This window comes from Acanthochromis polyacanthus, chromosome 16, assembly GCF_021347895.1.
Source record: "Acanthochromis polyacanthus isolate Apoly-LR-REF ecotype Palm Island chromosome 16, KAUST_Apoly_ChrSc, whole genome shotgun sequence".
Lineage (NCBI taxonomy): Eukaryota > Metazoa > Chordata > Actinopteri > Pomacentridae > Acanthochromis > Acanthochromis polyacanthus.
The window spans coordinates 20,296,670-20,314,517 of record NC_067128.1 but is presented as its reverse complement, the minus strand read 5'-3'; the positions used below and the strand labels follow the sequence as shown (position 1 = coordinate 20,314,517).

At 39.7% G+C, this 17,848-nt stretch overlaps 1 protein-coding gene across 2 annotated transcripts in view; it reads right to left on the bottom strand.

The window, feature by feature from the left end:
* tmem121ab (transmembrane protein 121Ab) overlaps positions 1–11,999 on the bottom strand; it is a 47,411-nt gene extending 35,412 nt beyond the window's left edge. Inside the window, exon 1 of one of the 2 annotated variants that reach the window (XM_051960742.1) lies at positions 11,626–11,999. The gene's annotated coding sequence lies outside the window, so the exon portion shown is untranslated. Of the gene's footprint in view, positions 1–11,411; positions 11,550–11,625 lie in introns of those variants that run through there. The other variant, XM_051960743.1, reaches the window with a different exon arrangement.
* Positions 12,000–17,848: the final 5,849 nt, after the last annotated feature.

The following is a 17,848-nucleotide window of genomic DNA, read 5'->3' as shown; positions in this document are numbered from 1 at the left end:
CAGAAAGATCCTGGGAATGCTGGGACGTGAACCAAGGCAAAAGTGCTAACCACCAAGCAACTGTGCAAACTCAGTTTTGAAATGAAATATAAAGTCAAAAAAAAAAAAACTGAAGAAGAAGCAAGATTGCTTTTCTTTGCTAAGCAAGGACGATCCTTCATGACCTGCACTTAAATGTCTGTTAACTTTCTTATATCTGTTGCCCCTTTGATTCATCACCCATCTGCAGCTTTCATTGGAGGACTACTAGAACTGCAGATACCATTAGGTATTTTCCTGGAAAAGGCTCAAGTGATTTCCCTCACTTTAAATAATATCAAATTGAAAGCTGTACCAAATGATTCATGGTTCTCAGCGTCAGACACTGTTGACACCTCGCTGCCACTGGTAGCGTGCTCCCTATCACTCACAAATGTGCAAACACTGACTGCAACAGTGCAAAACCCTGGCATACAAATGTATTATCACATGCACATATGCAAGTACAAACCAGTGTGAACTAACACACCCTCTGTCAAACGCATGCTCAAGTTGATTCCAGTGCATTCACATATTTTATATTCAGATGGGAGGAAATACACACTGTCCATCTGGACAGGTGTGCATCCTTAAAGTACTGACGTGAGAGAAGTGAAATGAGAAGCAGACAAAAAGCAGCAAAGACATGATGTGGTTTATTTCCTATCAAATAGATTCAGATGGAAAAAAAAACAGGAGCGCTACTGTGATGCCCTTGTTAGGCCCGGAAGTGTGCATGTGCACAAATGCATTCACAGCCAAACACACATGCTGACTGATTAATGTGGATCCTTGTTATGCTGACAGTCCAGGCATTTAAGCTGGCAACGTTGTGGTTGTTGTAAGCAGTTTCCTATTAGAGCTTCAGAAAATGTGAAAAAGGAGCATACTGTGCGTACAGACACACACTTCCTGTTCCTACTTCCTGCTCAGATGAAGCCACTGAGAAATCTGAATGAAAATGTGAAGATAGGTTTACACTCCTCCTTAAAATCATTATAAAGGAAACAGTCTCTGTCAGGTAAAATGGCATATTAATGTTTATGGACACCTCAATCCTCTACAGCCTCCAGCTACAGTATATTACCATGTTCTCTTTCTTTTTGAGTGTGATTCAGCTTTGGCCAGTGCTCCTCAGAGAGCATATACGCAGCTGCACAGCAACAAAAAAGTGCATGAATTAGATATGAGGTTGACATAGAAATGTAACAGATCTGTTTGCTTTCACACTGCATTGCTCTCTTCCTATTGTGCTGAATAAACATGAGGATATATTGGTAGGTGAGCTATATGTCAAGAATAAACTAATAAAAAATGTTAAAAAAAAAAAAGGTTTAGGTTGTTAACGTACAAAACATACAATTAACGGGCAACAATTACATGACCCAAATAATGCTAATGTGAATATCACCATAAGCCAGCAAGCCACACATATCCCTACACACACACACACACACACACACACACACACACACACACACACACACACACACACACACACACACACACACACACACAATTTAATGAAAAACAAGGCCTGGAATCAGGAGGAGCTCTGGTTAAAAACCTCAGTTTGCAACAAGCTCCTCCAACCCCTGCCTAAGGCCCAGGGGTTGAATTCTGGCCAATGCTGTCTTTGGCAGACGGTCCACCAAGAGCACTGTCACAGATGCCAGATACATAGAGAGAATGTTTTTTTTTTAATTATTTAAAAAAAAATCTGGTTTCAACTTAATGAAAGTTTTTTTTTTTTTTTTTTTTTACAAGTAGTCAACAAAGAAAACAAGTTGATAATTACTTCAAATAGGAAATGGCAATAACTACAGTTGAAATACGAGGAAAAATAGATCATTTTTTCTGCTTCGTGTGACTGCAAAAGTGTTACCATTCCTTTCTTTAACTTCCCAGGTGAACATGACATTGTGTCTGCCCCTTTGGGCTTGTTCCATAAAGTGCAGTAAGAAGTGTAGGTACTGATGACTGACTGAAGTGAACCTAACAAATGAGCTGGGTTCCATAAAGGTTCATTCATGTCACACAATCAGGCAAATTCAAGACAGGTTCAAGTAGTCAAGATAACTGTGTGCATACTTGTCTTAAGCAGCCTGAAGGGTGGAAGATAAATCAGATTGATCAACCATGGCAAGCAGCATTATTACAGTGGGAGCACCAGAGTTCACTGCAAGTGACTATTATTTGAAACATAAAAATCAAACATCCATCCATTATCTATACACCACTTAATCCTCAGGGGAAGCTGCAGTCTATCCCTGCTGACTTAGGGTGAAGGCAGGGAACACCCTGGACAGATCACCAGTCTACCACAGGGCTAACTATGGAAACAAACAATCATAGTAGCATTCACATCTATGGACAATTTGAGTTATCAATTAACCTCAGCATGTTTTTGGACTGTGGGAGGAAGCCGGAGTACCCGGAGAAAACCCACGCATGGACAGGGAGAATATGCAAAAACCAGCGACCTTCTAGCTGTGAGGCAACAGTGCTAAAGACCGACAACTGTGCAGCCCTAAATCAAATATCTAATAACCAAAAAAGGTCATACAGCAGCTAGAATCAAAACCAGAGAGAAAGGCTGCAAGAAACTGTTGTTTGACTAATGTTACTCACTGAAATGCAGGATGAGGTATAAGCTACCGATCATCTCAGTGGGATTTTCTTCCACTGTTTGTGTGTTATAGTTTTTTTTCAAGACCCAACATCATCAACCATTTTAATGACAATGTTCCACCTCAACAATTCCACCCATCACAATTCTTTAGTGGCACTCTTGCTTAGCTCCACCCATGACAACTGTGATTACACTTGTACAATTCTACAATGTCATTTAGCAGATTAGTTTATAGAAATACAAACAAGCCAGAGTGTTTTTCCCCAATAACAGATCTATAATGTGGTGCAGCCAAACCATTTTTGCACTACAGAAAGGGCTGGCTAAGTGAGACTACTTGTTGATGGACCCCAAGTGGCCAATAAATAAATAAATATAATTAATTAAATATTTTGATGTAAACAACAAGGGAGTCAGGAGGAGCTTGGTTCATCTTATAAGACTAATAAGACATTAACTTCCCTGAAAATAGGATTTGTAAGTTTTGGGTGACCTTCTGAAAGACATAGTATACACTACTGTTCAAAAGTTTGGGGTCACCCAAGCAACTTCATGGGCTTTTCTAATCATCAGTTAGCCTTTCAACACCATTAGCTAACACAATGTAGCATTAGAAGACAGGAGTGATGGTTGCTGGAAATGTTCCTCTGTACTTCTATGTAGATATTCCATTAAAAATCATCCACTTTCCAGCTGGAATAGTCATTCAGCACATTAACAATGTTTAGACTGTATTTCTGATTCATTTAATGTTGTCTTCATTAAAAAATATTTTCTTTCAAAAATAAGGACATTTCTAAGTGACCCCAAACTTTTCAGTGATAGTGTACAATAATATAAAATAATATATTTTGTTTTTTTGAACATTTTTTATAGTTGCACAGCAGATGGCTGCGGCTACTTCTCAGCTCTCTTCTTATTACAGTTTTTCTCAGTCGCTTTGGTACATTTCTCAGATCAGAATTGAAATTCTCAAAACTACTTGTTCAATCTTCACATCATTGTGTCACTTGTACACATCAAAAAAGCAGTTTCTCATTTCTTTGAAAAAGTTGTAAATGCTTTGGTACATCCATGCAAATAATTCTGTACAATTCTCTGCTGTTTCCTACATTATAAACTGCTTATGTCATGTTGATCAAAATGTGTCATAATGGGTCTCCGTTGAATAATCTCATCCCCCACAACATTTAGGCATTAGTTCATGGCATAAGTCTTTACATGCAAAAGGGTTGTACAAGTTATCATAATATGTCAGTGATATTTCTATACATTTCCATTAGACTTGTTTTCTAACTCTGTCCTGAATTGGTAAATTGCTCCCAGTTTGACTTTCTCTAACAAAGGGAAATGTGTGAAGGGTTAGAGTTTTCTGAAATCGCTCAAAGACGCAAAAGAAGATCTTCGTGATGTGGATGAGAATTTGTGTCCCAACAGACAGGAACATCAGGAGGTGTAGGAAGACTGTACTGTAATTCCTACAGCACTGCATGAACAGTTTTCCCTATGGAGATTGTCCTATATTCACATTTCTACTTTTGTTTTTTGTTTTTTTTCTTTGTGCTATGCAGCGCTGTATTCCTTTCTGTATCACAATAACGTGGTCTGTCAACAAAATACAATACAAACAGTAAAAGAATTAATGTGAATCTTGTCCAGTCTCTTTCAATCAATCTCCCACATACACTAAGGTGTAACTTACAATTTACAATAATTGTAATCAAAACTGTAGCCACAATTTACATGAGAACATCCCTCCACAGTACACTGCTAGAATGACAACATGACAATTTGACTGTTTTATCCACACACAATGACACTGACATGTTCATTGACACAGACATTTACTTTTAAGAGATGAACAAAGGATTTTGAGCAAGGGACTGGCTTTTGCAGGTAATCCATGGTGTTTTGCTATTTGTATGAGTTATTTTGAAAAAATGAACTGACTGTTTTGCAAATGTCGAGGATGATTCGAGAAATGTACCAATGCAACTGAGGAAAACTGTAATAAGACATTAACTTCCCTGAAAATATGATTTGTAAGTTTTGGGTGGATTTCTTAAAGGCAAAATATTCACTACCATTCAAAAGTTTGGGGTCACCCAGGCAATTTCATGTTTTCCATGAGAACTCACATTTTTATCCATGTGCTGACATAATTGCAACAAGGGTTTTCTAATCATCTATTTGGCTTTTAGATAGATAGATAGATAGATAGATAGATAGATAGATAGATAGATAGATAGATAGATAGATAGATGACACTGAGTGTACTCAAACTATAAAAATATAATCAAGAATCCTCTCTTAAGAGCAAGTGTTTTGCTCACTGCTCAGGGTGTCATACACTCTGCTCCTGCCTCCAGCCCTGTCAACACTCATTTAAAAAAAAAAGTAACTCTCATAAGTTATTTTAAACAGTTAGATGGTAATCTGGGCTAAATAAACATAAGGTACTTTGGTAGATTCTTGGTGTTTTTTAATGTATGCACACAAAATGTGCACATGTTTAAACAGGTCATTATTCAAGACAAATTAGGGTAAAATAAATTCAGTATTGATCATTGACATTTTTTTCTGCCCACATGAAGAATATTCTTCCTAAAAAAAAATTGAATTACCAACATTGAAGTTTCTGTGTAAATTTTATGTAAAAAATTTAAAAAAGAATATTTTAAAGACCTTGACCCAATGACTTCAGTATTTGTCAAACGCAGCAATAATAACTAGCAGAAAGGCAAACTGGAGTTCCTGCTGTTGAAATTGGACACAATGTATACACCAGCAAACAACATTACTACTTCAACCCTAGCTTAGTTTGCAACAATTGTTTGGCCAACTACAGTTGCTTTTAAACATTATAAACCCAAACCGCAATCTTTCCTTCACCATTATCAAGTGTTGTTGACTATTTATATTCATATAGTCTCACAATAGTTTATTAGATAGTCAGAAATGGACAAAACACTTGTACAAATATCATTAAGAATCCTTTATCAAGAGCAGAATAGATATGTAAATACATGCATGCGAACATGTACATACACTGAATGCATGTTTTGCTTCAGTGGTTAGAAAGGTGAGCTGCAGGCATCAAAGCGTGCATCTGGAAAAGACGACTTTCTTCACCAGAGGCCAGGCCACTCCACTTGAGCTGATTGATTTCCCATCAGTTCTGTATCCCTGATAACTGCATGCCTGGAGGGCTGCAATGACTCCAATATTTCACCGCTACATGCCCACACAACCACAACCTGTTTAAAGCATGGTTTTCAGTATGTGCACGAGTGTACATATGGAGGGTGTACACACTTGTGCTGTGTGCGTTCATGTGTAGCACAACACTAGCAGCTGACTGCATGATGACATTTGCGGTAATGACATGCCAAACATTGTACACGTGTACAAGTCAAGAGGAGCTTTGCATTCTCCTCCTGCTGTAAGTCACTCTTTCTATGCTTGTTAACAATTCTGCACTGAAATAAGCAGGCTGAGCTGGTGGCAAAAGAACATCTACAATCAAAACAGAGATAACCACTACGCAGATGGTGCTCAATTTTCTGATACAATAACACCAACATGTCTTGCTCAACCATGGCAGTAAATGATCAAAAATACACATTGGCACGTTCCTTTTCTTCTCTCGAAATTGAAGTCTTTGATTTATAAATGTCCAGTGTGGCTGCTTTAATGAGATGCTGAGCAGATTGCCAAACTGCCTTCCAACAGAGACAGTGCCATTTAGGGTGGCAGAGGGTTGGATCTAATCATAGAGTGACATTTGCTACGTTAGACTGTATATAGAGAGAAAGATAAATGTCTTATCTACCATTCAGAGTAATTTGCTTCTCTGTTGAAATCACAGCAATTTCTCAGGTCTAGCCGTGACCCTTACCTAGTTACCTTTGTAATTTGTATTCTTGCCAAAGCCATTATGGTCTTTTTCTCAGCATAATTATTATCTCTGAGGATGCTGCAGACAAAACATTTCAAACAGTTAGGTAATTTAAATGCCTTAATTTTGCAATGAGAAACATTCTAGCTGTTTTCTCTCCGATAAAACTGCATAAATGGTTTTGCCACTGTCTTGTCACATAAAAAAACTTTTATCTTACAGTTCTTTAAGCTAGACCTGGATTAGAGCTTAATTAACACTTACCCAAGGAATTTTCTGGCTCCTCAGGGAACGCCAACAAACCCTTAATTGAATGGGCTAAATGTCTGTACACTACTTACTTGCCTGATTTTGAAAACTGCTGGTTTGTACACAAGTCTGCCAAAGAGAAGTGGTCCAAAAAGTCTATAATGAGTCAAACTTTGACTAACCATCGGAATTTACATACAGGTTTGACTCTTCTAAGTATGCAAACTTTTATGTCTCACTTTTGACTTTCCTTCGGTGTTCTGTCTCTCTCTCTCTCTCTCTCTCTCTCTCTCTCTCTCTCTCTCTCTGTGTGTGTGGGTTGTGTGCTGATTAGAGAGAGAGGCAAGCAAGCATGGAAAGTGGTGCCAATTTTTTTTTTTCCAACTGCTGTGCTTACATTAGCATAGATCATGCAGCAATCCATAATACATGGCTCGTTAACAAGGTTGGTATTTTTGATCCATAATTAAGGAGTATATTTTCAAAGAGTTTCCAGGGTTAAACACTAGATGGCTGGAGGCTGCTCTGCCTCCTCCACTCTCAGGCCACGTTATTGTACAGTATGGTAGCTATTGATTCGCTGTGCCATTTGGTTATTGATTGGAGTGGAGGCCATTATGTCAGTGAGATTATAGCCCTTCGTAGCACAGTGATTCTGAAGTGGAAAACCAGTGGCTGAGAACCAATGAGATGAGCTGAGTGCTCACTGCATCAGTTGCAACAGCAGCTGTGTTTCAGCTAATGACATTGAGCGAGGCACAGCACAGAATCACACAGCTTTGCATAGCATGCCACAACCTTGCCCAGTAGAGCCTAGCACAGCAAAGACAGAGCACTCTCATTTCTCTAGCTTCTATCTGTGCTGAGATAGAAACACAAAAGCTAGAATGATCACACTGACTGTTGGGGATGCACAGATTTTTCTTTAGCGGTGCAACTTATTGTGGCCTTATATTCTCCGTGGCAGCAGCCGCCTCCCAGACAGCCTTCTGTTGATCATGAAATTGAACACAATTCACTATGCAGCCGGGTAAGGGGGAGGGGTTTTCGGTGGCCTAGGATGATTAGGACGGGGGATGTGGCGCGAGGAGGGTGAGTGGGCGTTGACTGCCGCTGCCTGCTCTTTGCCCATCATGTATTTATAGCAATATTGAATTTAATTGCTTTTCCAGCAGGGGCTTGGATTTTAAGAGACCCATAAATGGAATTCCAGGCATGCAAGAACATGATCCACTGTGCAATGAGCGCGTAAAGTGCACACTCATGAAAAGAAACTCAGTCTGCAATCTGAGTAATGCAAAAATCTAAAGCAAAGCCCATTGACCTGCTGTGTCCTAGATGCCAGTGTGGGCTTGTACCTGCTGACCCTTTGCCTGTGCTATGCCATGTTTCTCAATGAGGCACAGTTTGAGACAGGGCACCAGATAAGAGCTAACCCCCATGGGTGGCAAGTGACATGATAAACTGGCCCTGCTTTTATGATATGAGGAGTGATTGGAGAAAAATACCCTGAACTGAGCGTCTTATGTGTCCTCCAACCCTGGCAGCTTCCTTATTAACAAGACAAAAGCAGTTTGCAGAAAGGTAACAGGCAATTGTGGGGCCTGCCCTCTGTAAGGCCACCATTCAAATTCAAATTCATGGTCTGTTTATAGGATAATAAATTGACTGTGCGAGATTAATTTGCATTTAGTTCATCGTTCCAATGATATAGAGCAGCAATTTCTATACAGTAGTGCCCAGAGCTTAATAACCCTGAAGCAGAACTGGCTTGAGTCTTGAGGCTTCAATACATGCTTTCTTTCTTTCAATGACACCAAAGTGGAGCCCTATGGCAACATCTCAGATTCACACTTCTTGCTTCCTCCCACTTAATTCTTGTCACTTGCAGTCTGCGACGACATATCAGACACACTTAATGCAGCGCCGAGAGTTATCACACATTCAGAGTAATCAAAATCCTAATGAACATTATTAAAATCAGGGCTTTAAAGACTGGGGCTTGCATCACTGTGGGTTTCAACAGTCGATGTGGAAGTGGATGAGAGTGTATATTAAGGACGACAGTATTAGAGCCTGATAGAGTGCAACAGACACAAATTTTTAGGGGTCATCTCTTATTCAAAGCAGGCCTGATTTAGGCCCTTTTTGTCCTTTAAATTTTGAGATATCATTTCATTGAGCTAAAGAGCTGCAGCAGACGGCTCAAGGAATGCATGGAGCGAGAAAGAACACAGAAACCGAGAGGCCACATCAATTCCAAGCACCAGAAACCAAAAGGTCACACGTTAAACCCAAGCAACAGCTAATGTGCTGCTTGGGATTACAAGAGTCAAAATACATATAACCTTGGATGTGACAGTGTTGCTAACTCTTTAGAGCTATCTGTATGGCTCCAAGTACTGCTCATTTTCATTAGTGATTAATAAGACAATTATGCTCTTGATTAATTGTTTGGTCTGTGACATATTAGCAAAAAAAGAGAAAAGATTCCCAATGCAATTTTCAGCTACGAGAACTCCAAAATCTAAACCCTAAAGTATTCGGTTTGCTATTACATAAAACACAGAAAAGGGTTACATTTTTGTTCTTATACTAATCAGTTAATCAACTGATGGTGTCAGCTTTTCTTACGATTGAAAAGAAGTGATGTTATATACTTATAGGGCTCTATGTATGGGATGCTTTAAGGGTCATTCCAGAATTGGAGGACATTGTACGTCTGACCCATCAAATAATTTAGTACAAAATACTAAAACATGCAGTTGTTGTGTAAATGTATTGTTCTTAGACCAAACCTAAAGAAAAAACTTAGGAGAAAATAATGTTTGGAAATATTTTTAGAAATACCAAAGAAGTCTGCAGTTCCTCCTAAAATGCCATTTTTCTCTTGTTTCATCCAATGATGACCAAATTGAATCTCAAATAAAACTGTTTAAATTAATGTTAAATCTCCTTTGTTGGCATTATTTTTTCATTGACATCTCTTGTAATTGTGAGACATTTTTTAATCAACATAATATTTTCATTAATAATTCTTACAAATGGAACGTGTGTCCCACAACATGGACACAACCCTGTTAGCATAACTTTTTAGCTGATCGTAGAAGAAAACAGTGAATCACATGAAACGCTGGAATTAACATCATCAGTTTTCCAAAAGAATGCCTAGAGAAAAGCTAAAGTCTCACTCTAGCTCATACAACCCTGTCATGCATATCATCAGGAAAAGACAAGTTCTTAATCTTTTTTTTTCTTTTCTTTTCTCCATCAGTAAGTTTGTCCTCTTGGTCAGCAGTAACAGCTAAATATTATAGATTAGCAACCCTATTACTGTGATTAGAGTAGGGTTAGCAAACAACAAACAAAGCATCCATTTTCTATACATTTATACACTATACACTTAATCCTTATTAGGGTTGTGGGGTGCTGCAGTCTGTCTCAGCTGAATTAGGGTGAAGGCAGAGGCCATTCTGGACAGGTCACCAGTCAGTCACAAGGCTACATATAGAGACAAACAATCACACTCACATTCACACCTTAGAGTTAGAATCAATTTAGAGTTACCAATTAACTCGGCATGTTTTTGGACTGGCGTACCGAGTGAAAACCCACGCATGCCCAGGGCAAACATGCAAACTCCACACGCGAACTGGGGATCTTCCAGCTGCCAAGTGAAAGTGCTAACCACCCATCCACTGTGCAGCCCACAAATAAAGTATGTAATAAAAATTGTATGTAATAAAAATTGTCCAATCACGCCTTTGACCGTTGATTATCTGCAATAAATATGTGGCAAAAAAATTGTAAATGAGAAGGTTAATTTTTCAAAAAAATTGAAACCCAAATGTCCTCCAATTCTGCATGACCCACAAGCACCTAAAGCACCAACTCTTAAGCAATCCGTTAAAGACTTAGCGGGTGCCACAAACACTCACAAATTCAGTCAGAAACTGCACCTCCAGCTGTCAGCTCTGAATAAATAATGGAAAAATGTTCAAGTAATTGTGTGAGCTAGAAGGGAGGAGCACCTGTCTGGGGCTTATTACTGGAGCTACAAAAACAGAGGGCTCGTGAGGGTTCTATATGCCGGTGGTGGTGTTGGTCAGAGGAACGTGTGCAGTGGGTGCTGAGGATAGGGGAATGCCGAGGGCGGTGTGTGTGCGTGTGTGTGTGTGTGTGTGTGTGTGTGTGTGTGTGTGTGTGTGTGTGTGTGTGTGTGTGTGTGTGTGTGTGTGTGTGTGTGTGTGTGTGCGCGCGCGCGTGCTGAGGGTGGGGGGCCTCAGAACATGGATGGTCTGATTTTCCGCGCAGACTGGAGGCACGAGCCGCCGCTCCTGCCCGGGCACGCGCTGACTCTTCAGAATAAACAGCTGCCTTGAATAAACGTGACGGGAGCAAACGGAAGCTCGCGATTTTTCAACACGAAACGACAAAGATAGCGATAATAGAAAACGTTTAGCAATTACTTTCGCTGACTTTTGCTACATCACACCAACAGTCCTCTATGCATGCCATAAAATACAGCCGTGTAACACGAGAGCGAGTCAGAAGTAGAAGCAGCAGGAAGTGGCAGAAGTGACAAAAAATTCCACCGCTTTAGCATAAACTTACCGGCCATGAAACTGTGCTTACAGTGAATTCAACCCAGCCAACGTTTGTAGCCTAATGTCTGACTCTGGCTTGTGCATCTTTGCCGTCTCTCCCTGAAGCAGCGTCAGCGCGTTCAACATACGGTGGGAGAGTGATTTGGTGTCTTTTCTAGCCTGCTCATTTCTACCAACACGTAGGCATGGACACAATGTTACGTCCACCTCTCCTTACTTACCTCCGGATGGTGAATCGCTGTCCAGGGTGCTGAAACGCTCAGTCTCTGTCCAAGGTGCCGAATATCATTGCGGGCACCGGAGAGGCTTTGTAAATCCGCTGCGAGGAGGCGCCGAAAACACCGGTCTAACAACTGCCGCCGCCGTTAAGTTACGGTAAAGAAAATCCCACTCCCAGCCGCGTGCCAAACACAACACACACAGCACGAGAGACAGAGCGACCGTGTTTAAAAGTGTAAATTCACATATAAACGCTAAATGCTGAAAGAGTAGCCCTCTGGCTAAACGGAGCCGCTTTGGTAAGTGTGACTGCTGAGGCTTCTTGGCTAGTTGCTTCTTCCTCCGGATGAGCTGAACAACCGCCCTCTCTCTCTCTCTCTCTCTCTCTCTCTCTCTCTCTCTCTCTATCTATCTATCTATCTATCTATCTATCTATCTATCTATCTATCTATCTGTTCGTGTTTCAGTGACATGAAGGAAAGCAATAGCATAGCATTCTGTAGAGTACAACAACAGACAAGCAAAATTCCTTCTAATACTAACATATAAATCATTTGACTTTAGCTTCATTGGACATGATGTGTTAAAGAAACATTCAATTCCATTTAATTCACGACCACTGTGCACAAAAAAATCCCTCCCTTAATATCACACACACACACACACACACACACACACACACACACACACACACACACACACACACACACACACACACACACACACACACACACACACACACTAGGGAGAAATGAATTGAATTTATGGTCAATTTACTTATGCAGAGGGAACAGCCATCTGTTTCGGGCCCCTCCTGCCCCGTCATCTAGTCTTTTTCCTTTTATCTCTAACAGAGCAACAGTTGTATTTATTTTTTTATTTATTTTTTACAGAATATTGGCAAATGACAGCTACACTGGGAGAAAGATTGTTCTCCAAAGAAAAATTCCAGTCTGATTTTTAAAAAAAAAAATCTATTGTGCCATTTAAATGTGTAAGAATTTGTGGTTAAAAATATCATCCCTATAAACTCACTCAATATGTTTGGGAGCACCACTTAAGCATAGTTGCTGCTGACACTCACTAAGTCACAGTATTTTATAAACTCGGTTTAATGCATGACAATGTCACCAAGCGCATTGTTTTAGGACCAGTAGTTATCCAAAATTTGCCAAAGAATTCCACAAATAAAACCACAATGGCCATCCTCGTGATGGAGCCAGAGGGAAATCTAGGTGTTTGGCAAATCATTTTCTGGTGACCATTGATATCTGTACAAAGACATTTGTCCCAGTACTTCAATAGATGCTGCAGTATTTCACTGAGTGAATAAAGACAGTGACCACATCCAAGAAGAGTCCAGAAATTAACATTGTCAATAAGATCCTCATTACCACTTCTTTTAGTATTCAGTCCAAGAGTTGAGGAGAGATTTTACTTAAAACCACAAATGCCAAATTTATGGTGGTATAGAAGAAATGTCATGAGAATTCAGCCTCTGAGGTTCGTGAAAGTTTTTATAAAGCAGCAATCTATCGAACACTGGTTAATTGAGGCTAGATCACAGTAATGTGCTAACAGACTGACCGACTATGCCATCTATAGGGTCGGGCAGCTAAAAATAATTAATCCGCTTTTGAATAGTAAAAGAAATGCATGAGTCAGAAGAAATATTATGTACACTACTATTCAAAAGGTTTGGGTCACCCAGGCAATTTCAGATTTTCCATGAAAACACACTTTTATTCATGTGCTAACATAATTGCACAATTAGCCTTTCAACACCATTAGCTAACATAATGTAGCATTAGAACACAGGAGTGATGGTTGCTGGAAATGTTCCTCTGTACCCCTATGGAGATATTCCATTAAAAATCAGCTGTTTCCAGCTAGAATAGTCATTTACCACATTAACAATGTCTAGACTGCATTTCTAATTCATCTAATGTATTCTTCACTGACAAAATTTGCTTTTCTTTCAAAAATAAGGACATTTCTAAGTGACCCCAATCTTTTGAATGGTAGTGTATATGACATGATACCATAAGATAATGACACACCATCACATACAACCAGGTCATAAGTGCACAGTGTAGTGCTTTGCATGCATTATAAGGAGTTGCCCAGCTGTATTCTACAACAATATTAACCACTTAAAAAATAAGGTATACCAGTGATAAAGGACAAGGCCACTAATTCCATGTCATCCAACACACATGCAGTCTAAATCAGTACAGAGATATTACATATTTATGAAGGATAGACTCAAGGAAGCTGTTAAGTCAGTTAAAGTGTCATGTACTGTCTAAAACACTTTCCCTTTAGGGTTAAAACAGAAGTATTGCAGAGTTTTTTTTGTTTTTTTTTTGGCTGTCCCCTTCTCTGTGGAGCAGAGGAATTTGCTCTGTCTCATTAGCTTTCAAAACCACATCCTATGAGTGACTGCGCACAGCTACTTAGAATCAAGTAGGCACAGAAAAACCCTCCTGCACTCGCTCGTCATTCTAAAGTTATTCAGAACCCACACATACCGGCATCACATTAAAAGTAATTTTCAATGATTAGGGTTTTCATAAGCCAATCAGTGCCGATTAGACTCGGGTATTGATGGAGATGTGAGGTGACTGGCTGAGCGAGCTTTGATGGGAGAGATCAGAAGGTTATTCCTTGGTCTGAGTCAAAGTGAATGTGGGATGAAAGGTGTTAAATATTGAGGATTCCCCCTCCCTCCCTCCCTCCCTCCCTCCCTGACAGATCTCTGGCTCCAGCCTCAGTGTTATATAACAATTTTTATCATGTTTTTTGAGTGTGGGAAAGATTGTCCTCTAGTTGTCAAGGAGGGGCAGTTGACTGTGTCATGCATCATTTGACACAGTGGTTAACAAAGCATCTGATACCAACGCTTGCTATGTACTGAACAATCACTTAAAGAAAGCAACTATTGTACAGCAGTAGAAATTTTTTCTTTTAAAATCCTTCTATATATTCACACAACTCCAGCCCCTTCTTGTTTGCAAACCAGTTCATATCATCACAAATCATGCTAGAGCCTGTTAGGGGACCTACACTGCTGTTCACAAGCTTGGGGTGACTTAGAAATGTTATTAGTTGTAGAAGAAAAGCATTTATTTTCAATAAAGATAACATTAAATTACTCAAAAATACAGTCTAGGTATTGTTAATGTGGTAAATGATTACTTTGATAGTATATGAATTAGACACTATCTACCGCTCTGTCATCCGCTTTGCTGCTGGAGCTCCTTACAACACCCACCACTGCAGTTTGTACTCACTGGTGAACTGGCCCTCTCTTCACTCCCGCAGACAATTACACTGGTTTTTGTACATTTACAAAACTCTCATTGGTAAAACACCACATCTGCATTCATTACTGACCATTCATAACTCCTCCCATATTCTTCGTTCTAAAAGTCTCATTTGCCTCCACATTCCCAAAGTCCGTACCACTGTCGATCCTCATTCCAGTTTCCTGCCTCTAAAGACTGGAACTCTCTGCTACAATCCCTAAAACTCACCTTAGTTAGAGTAACAGTTCTGGACCACTGCACTTGCTTTTAGCCTTTGTATTTTGCAAGTCATTGTGTAATGTGAGATAGCAGCACAGTATCATTGTAACTATGACAGCAAGTGACCACTGCCTGATGATGATGACATGATGCAGACTTATCTGTACTTATCTGTTGGAAATGATACAAGAAACATTTAATTAAATTGTGGGGGTGTTTCTGAGTCCCATCAATTCCGCCACTTGCTACATATTTAGGTCATGTGATTTGGTATCCGGGCTGCACAGTGATGTAGTGGTTAGCACTTTCGCCTTGCAGCAAGAAGATCCCTGGATCGAGTCCCAGCCTGAGCCCGGGATCTTTCTGCGTGGAGTTTTCATGTTCTCCTTGTGCATGCGTAGGTTTTCTCCGGGTACTCCGGCTTCCTCCCACAGTCCAAAAATATGCTGAGGTTAATTGATAACTCTAAATTGCCCGTAGGTGTGAGTGTGATTGTCTGTCTGTATATGTAGCCCTGCGACAGACTGGCGACCTGTCCAGGGTGTCCCCTGCCTTCACCCGAGCCAGCTGAAATAGGCTCCTGCACCCCCAGCGACCCTGGTGAGGATTAAGCGGTGTATAGAGAATGGATGGATGGATGGATTTGGTATCCGTATATAATGTACACACACCTGTGCTCACCGAAAGGTCATTTTGTTTGTGGGTACATCTACAGTTGCAAGAAAAAGTATGTGAACCCTTTGGGATTACATGGATTTCTGCATACATTGGTCATAAAATATGTTCTGATCTTCATCTAAGTCATATAACTAGACAAAGTCTGTTTAAATAGTACAGCACAAAAAATGTATAGGTTTTCATGTTTTTATTGAATACAACAGGTAAACATTCAAAGTGCAAGGTGGAAAAAGTATGTGAACTCCTAGGCCAATTACTTCGTCAAGAGCTAATTGGAGCCAGGTGTGAACCAACCTGGACTCCAATCAATGTGATGAGGTGGAATGTGTTGATTAAAGTTGTCCTGCTCTATAAAAGACACCCACCAGATTAGAATTTCTGTATTATTGTAGTATTGCCTGATGTGAACCCTGCCTCGCACAAAGCAGCTCTCAGAAGATCTTTGATCAAGAATTGTTGATTTGCATAAAGCTGGAAAGGGTTACAAAAGTATCTCCAAAAGCCTTGATGTCCATGTGCCAACGGTAAGACAGACTGTCTACAAATGGAGAAAGTTCAGCACTGTTGCAAATCTCCCTCGATGTGGTCGTCCTGTTAAGATGACTGCAAGAGCACAGTGCAGAATCGTAAATGAGGTGAAGAAGAATCCTAGAGTGTCATCTGAAGACCTACAGAAATCTCTGGCACATGCTAAGATTATTGTTGATGTATCTACCATAAGAAAAACACTTAACAAGAATGGAGTCCATGGGAGGACACCACGGAGGAAGCCATTGCTGTCCAAGACAAACATTGCTGCACGCTTGAAGTTTGCAAAAGAACACCTAGATGTTCCACAGCACTGCTGGCAAAATATTCTGTGGACGGACGAGACCAAAATTGAATTGTTTGGAAAAAACACACAACGGTATGTGTGGATAAAAAAAGGCACAGTACACCAACATAAAAACATCATCCCAACTGTGAAATATGGTGGAGGAAGCATCATGGTTTGGGGGTGCTTTGCTGCCTCAGGGCCTGGACAGATTGCTGTCATCGACTGAAAAATGAATTCCAAAGTGTATCAAGACATTTTGCAGGAAAACCTCAGACCATCTGTCCGCCAACTGAAACGCAAGAGAGGATCAAACTTCTTGAATGTTTTTTGTGACAAAGAAGTATCTGTTCCAATTAATTCTATCAGAGAAAAATCAGAGTTGTAGAAATAACTGGAACCTCAAGAGAGCCATTACATTATGCTCTTCACAAGTGTATGTAAATTTTGACCACGACTATATACATACATACATACATACATACATACATATGTGTGTGTGTATATATATATATATATATATATATATATATATATATATATATATATATATATATATAATTTTAAAGAACATTTACAACAAACACACACATAGATCAAAATAAATAACAGAGAAATCCTACTCTCAAAAAAACAACAAAAATACCCCCCACATTAATACCAACAACGAGCGCTGCAGTGTGGCTGTATATAGACATATACAACCACCTATCATTTATCCATCTGACAGTTCAAAAAACAAATAAACAGTACTCCCTAAGAGGAGGGAAGTAGTTAGAAGCTAATGCTCTACAAAGGCAAAGTTCAAGCTTTTGTAGGGAAGTGTGCAACAGTTTCCAGACTCTCCAGAAGTCTTTGAAGTCAGATTAATGATTCAGATCACAAGTTGGTTTTTCCAGAGGGAGGAAAGCTGAAATCCGTGATAGCCACTTATCAACTGCAGGGACTTGAGGAGCAGATCACCCTAATAATGTAAAAAAAATTTTAGCAAGAAGTATTGTTAACAAGGACCTAATGCTTGTATCAAAAAGATTTACCAGTGTCTGATTTAGTAAATAAAATGAAGGGGACAATCTAAATTTTGTCAGTGACTTCCTGGATAAGAGAGGGTTCATCTTTGCAAAATGTTGGATATGGCCACATGACCAAAACAAATGAATAAATGTCCCCTTCCAGGCTTGTCATTTGTTATAAAGGTTAGAGAAT